At 43.4% G+C, this 12,471-nt stretch overlaps 1 protein-coding gene across 1 annotated transcript in view; it reads left to right on the top strand.

Annotated features, from left to right (window-relative positions):
* The window catches only part of RIN2 (Ras and Rab interactor 2), a 708,247-nt gene that overhangs the window by 574,310 nt on the left and 121,466 nt on the right, over nt 1-12,471 (top strand). The gene's annotated exons all lie outside the window — the stretch shown is intronic.

Here is a 12,471-nt window from a genome sequence, read left to right as displayed (position 1 = left end):
ATTATTATGTGATTTATGAAGATGCCCCTAATGCTGCATGTTCTACAGACTAACAAAACAGGTGCATGCTTAGGACCAATTGTGCATGCCCGTGAACAACTTATACCATATGAACTGACTTACGTCGCGGTAGCCACTGACCTCCATACAGGGACCTTTCTTTTGTAAGTCCATTAATCTGTAATTATATAATTTGTCAGACACAGAGAGTTATGTTACTTACCTCACAAATACTAACTTCCAAAGCGGATGGCTAACAGTTAAACTCAGATCACCTGCAAAGTTAGCACCGAGTCAGGGGAGTCAGGGGAGTCAGCAACAGGGTATTTTCGATGTCTAAAGATTGTAAAAATAATTCAATAAATGATGTGACTACTGTAGGAAAGTACCATCTTCCTTGGCATGTTACCCCCATTTTTACCTGTATGTCAGTATGTTTTTGCCTGTCTCACTGGGATCCTGCTGGTCAGGACCCCATTGCTCATAGTTTATGGCCTAAAGTGTGTGTCTTTATAGTGCTTGACTGTGTCACTGAGGCTCTGCTGATCAGAACCTCAGTGCTTATGCTCTCTCTGCTTTTAAATTTGTCACTGTAGGCTAGTGACTTCATTTACCAATTTCAATTGGCACACTGGAGCCCCCTTATAAGTCCCTAGTATATGGTACCTAGGTACCCAGGGCATTGGAGTTCTAGGAGATCCTTATGGGCTACAGCATTTCTTTTCCACAGGCCTGCCATTGCAGCCTGCGTGCAATAGTGCACACACTATTTCACTGCCATTTTCACTGCACTTAAGCAAATTTTAAGTCACCTGTATTTCTAACCTTCACTTGCTGAAGGTTAGGTGCAAAGTTACTAAGTGTGAGGGCACCCTTGCACTAACAAAGGTACCCACACATAGTTCAGGGGCATTTCCGGGGACTTTGTGAGTGCGGGGACGCCATTACACGTGTGCACTTCATATAGGCCAATACCTACATGTAGCTTCACAATGGTAACTCTGAATATGGCCATGTAAGGTGTCTAAGATCATGGAATTGTCTCCCCATTCCAAATCTGGTATTAGGGAGCCAATTCCATGCATCCACTATGGACCACCAGTACTGCCAAACCAGCCCTCTGAGGCTTGCACAGCAGCTACAGCTGCTGCCACCTCACAGACAGGGTTTTGTCCTCCTGGGGTCTGAGCAGCTTAGTCCCAGGAAGGCAGAACAAAGCATTTCCTCTGAGAGCAGGGTGTTACACCCTCTCCCTTTGGAAATAGGTGTTACAGGCTGGGGAGGCATAGCCTCCCCCAGCCTTTGGAAATGCTTTGAAGGGCACAGATGGTGCCCTCCTTGCATAAGCCAGCCTACACCCATTCAGGAACCCCTTGTCCCCTGCTCTGGCGTGAAACTGAACAAAGGAAAGGGGAGTGACCACTCCCCTGTCCATCACCACCCTAGGGGTGGTGCCCAAAGCTCCTCCAGTGTGTCCCAGACTTCAGCCATCTTGCTTTGCAAGGTGTGGGGGCACTCTGGAGGGCTCTGAGTGGCCAGTGCAAGCAGGTGACGTCAGAGACCCCTCCTGATACCTCCTTACCTGATAAGGTAGCCAATCCTCCCTCAGGGCTATTTAGGGTCTCTCCTGTGGGTTCTCTTCAGATTCTACATGCAAGTTTCCAGCAGGAATCCTCTGCACAAACGACTTCATCCTCTGACCTCGGATCAACCGCAGCCTGCTCCAGGAACCGCTGTACCAGCAACAAAGTATCCACAAGGGATACTTTTCTTCTGCAACTTCAACTCCAGCCAGCAACTGCAACAGTTTCCATGGTGTGCATGCTCTGAGGACTCCCTATCTTCATCCTGCAGCAGAAGAACTCTCCCGTGGGGTGACAAAGTCACTCCCCTGCTCACGCAGGCATCTTCTAAGATGACGACCAGTACCCTTGGACTTCTCTCACAGTGGCAAGCATGCTCCTAAGGACACAGAGGGTGGACTCCATCGACATAGACTGTCCTGAGGTCCTGCTGACGCAATTTGGAGGAGGTAAGACCTTGCCTTCCCTCAGAGCGACAGTACCCCTGTGTACTGCGTCATCTTCCCCTCCTGAGGCCTCTGTGCACTTTTTGCAAAATTCCTTCATGCACAGCCTGGCCCAGGTCCCCAGCACTCCATCCTGTGACGCTCAACTCGCTGAGTTGTTCTCTGGTGGTGTGGGGCCTTCCTTTGTTGTGCTACACCAACCACGTTTTGCACCTCCTTTGTCCCCGTGTCCTGGGACTCCCGTGGGTGCTGTCTGGCGTCCTGAGGGCTCTCTAAAGTGCTGAGAGTCCCCTCTTCCTCCTCACACACAGTTGAGGCCCCAGCCATTTTGACTCAAAACACACATTTGTCGTAACCAAGGCTTGTTGGCGACTTCCAACACAAAATCACGTCTGCATCCATCTTCACGTCGTGGGGCATCCTTTGCATTATGCAGGAACCCGCTGGCATCTTCCTAGGGTGCATTCCTGTAGTCTTCGTCCAACTGGGTACTTACTCTTATTTTGCACCCTTTTCTGGGTTAGTAGGTGCACTTCTTTCGACTTCTGAACATGGTCCCCTCCTTTTGCAGGTCTTCAGGTCCAGGAATCCAGCAGTTGTTGTTTGCAGACTTGGTTGGTTACTGCAAAATCCCAATCACAAGGTGTAGTGTGTCCTAAGGAAACTTCCAGTACTTTACTCCTGCTTTTCAGGGCTCTGGGGTGGGGTAATTTACTTACCTTTACTGTATTCTTACTCTCCCAGCGATTCTGCACACGCTACACTTGTCTAGGGGGGAATTCGTGATTCGCATTCCACTTTCTTAGTATTTGGTTTGTGTTGCCCCTGGACCTATTTTCTCCCATTGCATTCTATAGCATTTCCTATTGTTTGCAATATCCTATGACCAATTACTTGCCTTATTTTGGTGTCTAGTGTATATATTGGTTATAATACTTGCCTCCAGAAGGAGTATTGCCTCTAAAATATGTTTGGTACTGTGTCACCCAAATAAACTACCTTTATTTTTGGTAACACTGAGTATTGTCTTCACTTGTGTATTAGTACTGTGTAACTATAAGTGGTATTGCATGAGCTTTGCATGTCTCCTAGTTTAACCTAAGCTGCTCTGATATAGCTACCTCTATCAGCCTAAGCTGATAGAACACTACTACTTCACTAATAAGGGATAACTGGTATAAGGTGTAAGTACCCAATGTACCCACTACAAACCAGGCCAGCCTTCTACAACTACTATGCTGTTGCAGAGATTTTTTAAATGGCAGTTTCTCATCCTCAATTGAAACAAGATGGGACATGGACCACACCTTATTGGGCACCTGTTGCTTGCAACTTACAATGACAGACCTGCCATCTCACATGGTGCCACTGAGTGTCACACAATTTTATCTCCCTTCACACGGTTGCTCGGAGAGGAGCTGAAATCGCACAATGGCAGGGAAGACAATCAGGAAACCACTGCTCAAAGTCACTTTGCAGCTCATCTTTTCTGGCTGTGAGCAGCGGTTGTCCATTTAGTTGTGAAAACACCCCAGGACATATACAAAAGCCTCAACAACCCTTTGTTTTTTGTTTTTTTGGAAGGGGTTGTGAGGCTTGGTGAGTGCCTCTAAGGTAGCTTTTGGCAAGAGGCCAAGCCCCCTTCAAGGCCCCACCCACCCTCATATGGTGAAATTCCTTTTTAAGTTGCCAGATATGCAACTTTCGTCAAAATACTAGATAAAGAGAACAAGCAAACACCAGAAATTGGCATAAAGATACATGGGGAGGTATGCAGGGTTTGTGGAGTAATACAAAGCAGAAAGTTGGAGCTAATCCGGTAAATAATCCCTGCCCCCTGATATACCTCCATAAAATAATTGTTGTCCAGAGATTTTCTTTTTTGACTTGTGTTTTTGGATCATTAGAGAAGTAATGTAGCTGTGGTAGACACTGCTGATCCAGGTCAAATTTCTCTGGAGGACATTTTTAAGAATGGTGGATGTGATGCAGTGATGTAATATTCCAGGAACCACGAGACCTATATACTTCATTTTAGTGTCAAAACACAGATTTTTCGGGTCAAGTAGTATTATAGAGACTGAAAATAACTCCTCAGAGCCACCCTTCCGCTATTTTCCAAAATGGCAGCTATAAAAAGACATATATAGAAATGAAAGAAATAATAATGGTTTTTAATCCTTTTATGTATGCACCAAACAATGTTTATGATCTGAATATGAAAAAAATCATATTTATCACTCCTGTTTTATCCCCTTCTGGGCCACTGCTGTAATGGTTAAGTCCGATGGCGCAGGGCTGCTGCACCACGGAAGTAACCATTACGTCATGGAACCAGCCTATGGGGGGAGTGCTAGCGCTCCCTCCATGGGCCTCCCACCCTGTCAGTGCAGGGATGGAAGGCGAATAGCTTCCCTTTCCACCCCGACCCCCCCTCAATGACGACTGATGACGTCAGTGCGTGATTGCGCTCTGTCCTCATCAGCGGTCGCCCCATCACGCTGGATGATCGGAAGAGAAATGCTTGCATTTCTCTTCCAATCGGTGGGTGGGAAAGGTCAGAGAGACATGAAAGGAAAGGTTTTTCCTTTCTTTTCATGTATTTCTGAGCATTCCTGTAGACCGATCGCATAGCGATCAGGCTGCAGGTATGCCCACTAGACACCAGGGATATTGTTTACTTTGTGCAAATGGGCAAGGACCACTCTCCACTGGGGAATTTTTTAAGAGGCCTTTTTCTGCCCCCCAGAGGGGTCAGAAGCCACTTGGCACCAGGGATAATTTTAAAAAAAAAGATTTTTAGAGGTAGGGAGTGACCCCTTTGTCAAGGGTCGCTCCACCCCTGGGGTGCAAATTTATTTTAGGCCGTTTCTGCCCCCAAGGGGGGAAGAACCCACTAGGCACCAGGGATTTATTAAATTATTTTTTTTACAGATAGGGAGTGACCCCTGAGGCAAGGGTTGCTCCCATGGGGGTCAAATTTATTTTAGGTCATTTCTGCCCCCTTGGGTGCAGATTGGCCTATTTCTGTTTGGCTCGTCTGCCCCTAACGGGGGGCAAAAACTACTTAGGCACCAGGTATTGGTGTGTGTGTGTGTTTTGTTTGGGGGGGCAGCCCCTTGGGCAAGGGTCACTCCCCATGGGGGCACATTACTGTTGGCCATTTCTGTCCCATTTGGAGGCATATCGGACTTTTTTGGTAAGGTCAAGCCCACTAGACACCAGGTATTTTTTTTTATTTTTTTAAAGAGGGTGAGATTATGGCCATACGTCCACCCCAAATAAATGGGGACAAAGTTGTTTTGCCCACTAGTGGGTGGATGGGGCAACCCATGATCCACTCCCACCGGGGGTGAAGGCAGAAACCATACTAGATGTCAGGGAATTAAAAATAAAATTAAAATAGTTGGGTGCTGGCTATTAACCAGTATGGGCATGGTTATGTCCCCACCCCAACTGATGAGGGTAACAATCTTTCAGCTATCCCCTGCACACTACAATATCTTATCCCAACAGCAAGCAAGAGGACATTTGATTATTTTGGGTTTTGGTTTTACATTTGGGCCATGAGAGCTAGGCTAACTCTCAAAATCGTCCCAATTGGAATGGTGAGGGCGACACTTTTTGGACTTTGGGACGCTGCCATGTAGAAAAATCTACAAACCTAGACACATCTGAAAACCAAGCATCTGTGTGAGTCCAGGGTGGTGTGCTTCACATGCACCCCGCACCATTTTCTTACCCCCAATGCCCTGCAAACCTCCAACTTTGTTTGAAATCACACATTTTTCCCACATTTTTCTGATCAAATCTTCCAGAATCTGCAGGAATACACAAAATTCCAAACACCCAGCATTGTAGCATCTACACCGATAAAAACTGTGCCCCACTTGTCAGCCTAAAAACGTTTTTTTTCAAACTGCCGTTTCGGACCCGCTTTGGTTCCCCGTCAATTTCAACATATTTTTGGCTTTTCCCTGCCACAGGCACTTGGCCCACTCACACAAGTGAGGTATCATTTTTATCAGGAGACTGAGGGAAACCTTGGGTGGTAGGAAATTTGTGCTGATGCGGTGATCCCACACAGAAATGTGGGGAAAATGTGATTTTGTTTAGCTAAATTTGAGGTTTGGTGAGGATTCTGGGTAAGAAAACACCAGGGCATCCACACAAGTCACACATTCCTGGACTCCCTCAGGTGGCTATTTCTCAGAAATGTCTGGGTTTGGTAGGTTTCCCTAGAAGGCTGCTGAGCCCAGGACCAAAAACGCATTTTTATTGGGAGACTTAGGGGAATGCTGGCTGGAAGGAAATTTGTGGCTCCTCTCAGATTCCAGAACGTTCTATCACTGAAATGTGATAAAAATGTTTTGTGCCACATTTTAAGGTTTGCAAAGGATTCTGGGTAACAGAACCTGGTGAGAGTGCCACAAGTTACCCCACCCTGGGTTCCCCTAGGTGTCTAGTTTTCAGTACTGTCCAGGTTTGCTTGGTTTTCCTAGGTGCCGAATGAGCTAGAGTCCAAAATCCACAGCTAGGAACTTTGCAAAAAACAAGTCAGTTATCAATGTCAAAATTTGATGTGTCCATGCTGCGTTTTGGGACGTTTCCTGTAGCGGGCACTAGGCTTACCAACACAAGTGAGGTACCATTTTTATCAGGAGAATTTGGGGAATGCTGGGTGGAAGGAAATCTGTGTCTCCTCTCAGATTCCGGAACTTTCTATCACAGAAATATGAGGAAAAAGTGTTTTTTTGCTACATATTGAGGTTTGCAACGGATTCTGGGTAACAAAACCCAATGACAGCGCCACAAGTTCCCCCATCCTGGGTTTCCTTAGGTGTTTAGTTTAAAAAAATGCACAGGTTTGGTAGGTTTGCTAGTTGCCGGATGAACGAGAGACTAAAATCCACAGCCAGGAACTTTCCAAAAAACAAGTCAGTTATCAATGTAAAAATGTGATGTGTCCATGCTGTTTTGGGGCGTTTCCTGTCGCAGGCACTAGGCTTACCAACACAAGTGAGGTACAATTTTTATCGGGAGACTTAGGGGAATGCTAGCTGGATGGACATTTGTGGCTCCTCATAGTTTCCAGAACTTTCTGTCACCAAAATGTGAGGAAAAGGTGGGTTTTTTTGCTAAAATTTGAGGTTTGCAAAGGATTCTGGGTAACTGAACCTGGTTAGAGAACCACAAGTTACCGCTTCCTGGGTTCCCTTAGGTGTCTAGTTTTAAAAAATGCACAGGTTTGGTAGGTTTTCCTAGGTGCCGGCTGAGCTAGAGACCAAAATCCACAGCTAGGCACTTTCCAAAAAACACGTCAGTTTTCAATGTAAAAATGTGATGTGTCCATGTTGCATTTTGGGGTGTTTCCTGTTGCGGGCACTAGGCTTACCAACTCAAGTGAGGTACCATTTTTATCGGGAGACTTGGGGGAGAGCTGGGTGTAAGGAGGTTTGTGGCTCCTCTCAGATTCCAGAACTTTGCAGCACCGAAATGTGAGGGGAAAGTGTTTTTTTCCAAATGTTGAGGTTTGCAAAGGATTCTGGGTGCCAGAACCTTGTGAGAGCCCCACAAGTCACCCCATCCTGGATTCCCCTAGGTGTCTAGTTTAAAAAAATTAACAGTTTTGTAGGTTTCCCTAGGTGCCGGCTGAGCTAGATGCCAAAATCCACAGCTAGGCATTTTCCAAAAAACACGCCAGATTTCAATGTAAAAATGTGATGTGTCCATGTTGCATTTCCTGTCACGGGCACTACTCCTACCCACACAAGTGAGGTACCATTTGTATCAGGAGACTTGGGGGAACACAGAATAGAAGAACAAGTGTTATTGTCCCTTGTCTTTCTCTACATTTTTTTCTTCCAAATGTAATACAGTGTGTAAAAAAGAAGTCTATTTGAGAAATGCCCTGTAATTGGCATGCTACTATGGGGACCCCGGAATTCAGAGATGTGCAAATAACCACTGCTTCTCAACACCTATCTTGTGCCCATTTTGGAAATACAAATGTTTCCTTGAAACCTATTTTTCATTCTTTATATTTCACCAAATGAATTGCTGTATGCCTGGTATACAATGAAAACCCATTTCAAGGTGCAGCTCATGTATTGGCTGTTGGCACTTAGGGTTCTTGATGAACCTACAATCCCTATATATCACAGCACCCATAAGAGTCCAGGAGATGTAATGGTATATTGCTTTAAAAAATCTGCCATAGCTGGAAAAAGAATTTGCAAATAGAAAGGACTTCATCGTAAACTAGCTGCCATTGAGCAACATATTCACATTTACATGCCAGACCAACAATTCCCTTGGAGCTTTTCTGTGATCTCTGGATCGTCTGTTCCAGTTTCATATCTGGAGCCACAGCATTGAACCTTTCCCCTCTGTCTTTCACCACAAAATGTTTTTTGATTAATTTTCTGTAGAGGTATGGTTTTTCCACCTCAAGCTTCTTCACTCTTTCCAAATACCAGGACCGATATGTCAGGTAGTTTATGCAGTCGAATTTGTGAAACACAGTAATCAGTGACTCAGCAGTCTTCACATTCAGCTCCCAATCACCTTCCCAATCAGTATGTACCAAGTTTTTCACTAGAGCTATCAAGTATAAAACATTTCCTCAGTACTTGCAAAATTCTGTTTTTTTTTACATTCTTTGACAAAGACTACGAACTTGGTTTTCTGATTTTGGACGGAGTGTTTTGAACCTTGCCTGGCATTGCATTATGTCTTTTGAATGAAGTGCACCCTGTGTCTTGTTCATTTCTTAGATAAGATATGCAAAACCTAATTTGTCATTCTTGTTCTAAAAAGCATTTCAACACGTTTCTATAACCGCAGATATGATGAGCATACCTTGTAACGAGTGAGCATAACTAGTTCCTCTCAATACTGACTGAACAGTTTTGCCTCCAAAGATTTCAGCCTCAATAAGTGCATTGTCTATGCCACATCCACTGACATAAATTCCTGCACACCGTGATGCAACTTTTGCTGTGTGGAAAATGCCCATCATTGGATAAAGATCATCAAATTCTACTGGATTGCTCATAAAAATGCAGCTACAATATGTAAAACACCTTAATCGAAGACAATTGGCAAGATAGGCTGGTCTTCAGGCTGAACACAGACATTTTGGAAGGTTTTTAGAGCTGTGCATACTGTTGCGTAGTTTGTGACCGGAGATGGTATTACTTGTAAAAACCCAACTTTCTTTAGTGGGGCAGTATTCTGGAGATTAGAGCATGAATTCCAGCCCACGGAGGCACTTGCTTTTCTTCATCCTTCAGTTTGCACCGAGTACGCAATAAGATAAATACAGTTAAACCAGCTTTGCGGACCGCAGAATCAGGTGGAAGAAGATCGATGTCCGCAGCCACTTTGAAACTTTCTGGTAGGCTGGGACACATTGATCGTTTGTAGTGATTTTGCACACTTTGGCAAGGCACTTGGGTTATTGGTTTGCAGCTTTGTTTGTTTATGCCTACAGCTGACACGGCTTGTTTTCCAGCAGCTAATTCATTGGTACGGTCTTCAAAAAGCACTGTGGCAGTATCATGTGTGCTGGATGTTCCACACAAAGAAGAGCTGTCTTCCAAATTATCAAGAGCAGCAATTGTAAATCCTTTCCTGGTAAAGTGACCTGGAAGTGGTGTGCTGTCGGATTCACAAGATTTTACTGCATGAGCTGCTAACAAGCACTATGTCATTATAACTTGTTGATACACCAATCCTATTCATTAAATTGATTAGCTCCTTACTTTTGCACTTGTCATAGATGCATGGGCAGTCATCATTTGGACAGGATAACCATCACGTTTGTGACAAAGTAATACATCTGCCAAACTCAAAATCAAGCCCAGGGTGTAAAGAAAGAACAAAATAGGAACTATTGTTTTTTTCAATTCAGTAGAGCTTATTTCTTTTTGTTAGAACAACATTGCGGGTGTATCAGGAAACAGATTGTATACATTTTTGCTTGCTTCTGTAAACGGTATTTGGTTGCCACAATTTAGCAACTTGATTTATCAAAATATGGTTTTGACCCAAAATGTTATCCACTCAAGTGTATTGTTAATCTGTACCAGCAGAACACACAGATATTTGTAGAATATATTTCTAGATATTTTCCAAAGACCAAGCCAGAGATTTGAGGAGTAAGAAATGCCCATGTTAGGGTGGATTGTTAAGTGTGTTAAGTGTGATGCTGATGCGTAACGTAACCTGATCTGTAACATAACTGTTTTTGTTTTTATATTTGATCACTAAATTTTAGCAGTGACACTCACTCGTTTGGGAAGTCCTGTATGAATATCTCTTGGAATCTGTTGCTAAATTAAAACACTGTTTGGCCCAGTCATTGTGTAGTTTAGTATATATTATGCCTAGAATAATGTAGGTTGAACATATAGGCAAATTCATGTGGTGTGGCCAGTAGATCTGTAAGGATCAATCAATACCAATTAGGTGACACACTATTTCCAATGAAAGCAAAAACTAATGTGAAGTGAGTCTAAATATTTACATGATCAGAATAATGAAGAGATAACCTGAGAGTGCAGAATGGTGATGTTTCGAAGACTACTGGAACATAATTCACCATCAAATTCAGATTTGATTATTCACTCTACTTTTTAGATAAAATCTCCTTTTTAGATAAAATGACTCTCAAGTGAAAATATTATTTATGTTTGGTCTGCCAGCTTGAGTAAACCAAAGTATAAAATGGCTGATTAAATCAGGTTTAGCTTGTATAAAAAAGATTTCTTTAAGCCATATACATTCTTATTAAGTATAAATTAAGTATCAAATATATCCAATTTGAACACATTTCATGAAGCCAGGACATAATCTATATAACTAAACTGTACCTTGGAATGGGCATTAGATACTGTTTAAGCTTGAATTCATTATGGAATGAAGGTGGTTTGTAAGGAGGGAGAAATCTGAAGTTTATTCAAGGCCTTCTGCGGCAATAGACCCAAACAATGGGGAAACAATGTCTGCTTCATTATAATAGTTTGCAGAACCAAAGTTATTACAAGAGCACAAATATACAGGAGCAGAACAAATAAGGAACAATAAACATGTACTGGCACCACCCATACCAGCTTATTATAAGCCACCTGAAATTCTCACAGAATAGGTTGGTTGAGGAAGAGACAGTTATACCTCTCACAACTGATAGATTAATGTTCTGAAAATCAGGCACTGATACCGTCATTAGGAAGTAGAATCTGTACATATATCCAGAGATCAACCTCGAGCTGGTTGTTTTTGTAACTCTTTTTAATGTATTCTTTTGTACCATACTCCATGGATTCTTTTTATCACTGCTTACTTGTGTCAAAATGGAGATTCCTGAAGTAGGATGGAAATTTGGAGGAGGTGAGAATATCTCTGACTTTGTTCTGCCCTCAGTGCAGTTCTTCACTCACTGTTGCTATGCAGCACAGAAGAAGCATGTCAGTGTCTCTGGCACACTTCTAGGCCTTGCAGTGCTGCTGACCAAGAGGTGTACACAACTGTTAGGAACTCTCTTTACAATGCAGCACAGCATTCAGAGAGATAATCTGCCCCTCTTTTGACTTGCCTGAGAGGCAGTCCCTTATGGGAGCCCTGTTCTTAGGACATGCAGTTCTGTAGCCAACTGCATCTGCAGTTTTCTCCCTCCCTTGGTTCACACCAGTCCTTGAAATTACCTCCCACTTGGGGTTCCACCAACATCACCATTGATCCATACTTTACGTGCAGTGGACCTCTGTATCTGGGAATGGCGTCTCTCACCACCCCCACCCAATTATAAAGGACTGGTGAAATGGGAGAACACAGAAGAGATCAGTGAGGGGGTCTAGCAGCATATTTACAAACCCTTTTCTTCTCCTGTCATCAAGAATAGGGCTGTAAGTCAGTGACTAAAGAAAATGTAAATCCCCCAGGGATCTCCAGTGAAATGTTTTCATTCCAAACAACATAACTCCATGCTATTCAAAGATCTTGCCAGTTCTAAAACAACCCCTGCCTCCCAATGACGAAAAATAATTCTGCTAGTGTAGACCTTTGGTCTCTGAGATTAAATAGTATTCGCATGTTGTACCCCTCCCATTTTAAAGTAAACGCCAGTTCTGAGCACTCACAAAAATGTTTAGGACTGTCAGTAGAGGCTTTACTTGAGGTGCAAGACTGCCATGAATAAAATAGGACTGTAAAATAGTGTATATTGTGTATAGTGTATATTGCCAGTAGTGTTTTAGGATACCTTGACATCACAGACTTGCATTGCATTGATCTAAGATATGCTTTTAAGCATTTTCCCATGTAGTATCTTCATATGAGGGAAGAGAAGAAGATGCAAGAGATGTAATGCATATGTTGTCCAGAGAATGGAAGATTTTCACAAGATTGACAACTCTGGTTTGTAAGGGAAAGATTGGCTT

The sequence above is a fragment of the Pleurodeles waltl genome, chromosome 5 (genome assembly GCF_031143425.1).
Source record: "Pleurodeles waltl isolate 20211129_DDA chromosome 5, aPleWal1.hap1.20221129, whole genome shotgun sequence".
Lineage (NCBI taxonomy): Eukaryota > Metazoa > Chordata > Amphibia > Caudata > Salamandridae > Pleurodeles > Pleurodeles waltl.
This window is presented reverse-complemented; position numbering and strand designations above follow the sequence as displayed.